We start from the raw sequence: 1,800 nt of genomic DNA, 5'->3' as shown, positions 1-1,800 counted from the left end.
GTTGCAGCAAATACCCTCAAGGAAGGATGCAAGCATGCGAGGAGGCTTACCTACATTTTCTCTCCACAATTGTTTTTCCAACTATCAATAGATAGATAGATAGATAGATAGATACATACATACATACATGTTCTAACCAAATAATTTGTGCATTTAAAAATAAGCTTTTAAACTTTTATTCTAAGTTAGTATATTTAGATGACTCTGAACTAGAAGGACAGCCTGATTACCCAGCTCAGCATTTTATCTCTAGATTAAAGTATTTCTACATACTTCATTACTTCAGGTGTTCTTTGTTTTGTCTAGTTCTGATATTTTCAGGTTATCAGGCATCTCTTTCTATTGTATTTTGGCTGCTATTTTTCATCAATTGCACATGGAAATATTGCAGCTCAGAGCTTAAACTTCAGGGACAGGACAGTATTCCTGTCCCCTGCCCCACCCCACCTCCCGCACCCTGCACCCCAGAGCCAGCCCAGAGCTGCCTTGCTTGTCCCAGATAAAGTGTGTCCCTCTGTTTCCCAGGGAATTCTGGGTAGCAAGAGCCTGATCATTTACTTTATACCTTGATCTCTTACTGATGAGATGGCCATCTCACTAACAAGCATCCTGTATCTCCTCTCTAAGCAGGAAGAAGCCAACATAGAAGTCAGGAAGAGCAGCACTCTATCAGGAAACCTAGCCACAATCTTCTCTGCTTATTTTCAGCATACAGTGGCTCAGCTATGCACACTGCCACCTAAATTGAACACAGGATCTAGGGCAAAGGAACAAAAGAAAAAAAGAAGCAGACAATCAGTGATAGTGTCTGTGGGGTTGTACCCTTCCACTGCAAGGCAATATTAGCTAATATCTGAACTGTGCTTTCAGACCTTTGTACCTCTGCAGCCCAATAGCTGATAGGTAAATGTAAGACCATTTTGTGTCATTGTGATTATTCAACTTTCTTTATTTTGATGTTATATTTACTATCATTAATTTTTATAAATCACAATATTCGTATTTTTAAAACCTTTGCAAATAAAAAAAGGCCCAAAGTCGATGCATCACATTAGATTTTACACTTTCACAACTGAATATGTTTTTGTGCACATAGCCACTACAAAAAGTCAAAAAAGTCATGCTAGAATTAGATCTAGAAAAGCAATTATCTTTATATCCTCTTTCATTAACTCATGCCCATTGCCTGCAATCATTCTTCATCCCATTTAGCCATTCTTATTCTCTTTTTCATATGTTACACTGTACCTATATGTACATGTGTTTGCATATATACATATATTATTGGCTACATTCTACATATGAGGGAGAACATTTTTTTCAGAGACTGTATGACATTACTTAACAATATATATTTTAACTCCATTTATTTTCCTAAAAATTTATTTCATTTTCCTTTAATGCAAAATAGTATTCATATTCACATATATACCAAATTTGTATTGTTGGTTGATCTTTTGGTGGGCAATTAGGTTGATTTCAATTACTTGCTACAGTGCAAGCTGAGAAACTCAATTAAAATATACCTGTAGATGATGGACGTGGTACCATATAACTGTCATCCTAGCTTTCGGGCTGAGGCATAAATAGCATCAGTTTAAGCTCTACTTGAGGTACATAGTAAGAGCCTTTGGTGCCAAGAAGGAAAGAAGGGATGGATGGATGGATGGGTGGATGGATGGATGGATGGATGAATGGATGGGTAGATGGGTGGATGGATGGATGGATGGATGGATGGATGGATGGATGGATGGATAGATGGGTGGATGGATGGATGGGTGGATGGATGGATGGATGGAT

At 37.8% G+C, this 1,800-nt stretch overlaps 1 long non-coding RNA gene across 1 annotated transcript in view; it reads right to left on the bottom strand.

Annotated features, from left to right (window-relative positions):
- Positions 1–491: 491 nt before the first annotated feature.
- The window catches only part of LOC115032797, a 76,113-nt gene continuing 74,804 nt past the window's right edge, over positions 492–1,800 (bottom strand). Inside the window, exon 4 of the long non-coding RNA XR_003838435.1 lies at positions 492–757. This is a non-coding gene — a long non-coding RNA (uncharacterized LOC115032797). The remainder of the gene's footprint in view (positions 758–1,800) is intronic.

This window comes from Mus caroli, chromosome 12, assembly GCF_900094665.2.
Source record: "Mus caroli chromosome 12, CAROLI_EIJ_v1.1, whole genome shotgun sequence".
NCBI lineage: Eukaryota > Metazoa > Chordata > Mammalia > Rodentia > Muridae > Mus > Mus caroli.
The sequence above is the reverse complement of the archived record's forward strand: the minus strand, read 5'-3'. Positions and strand labels throughout refer to the sequence as shown.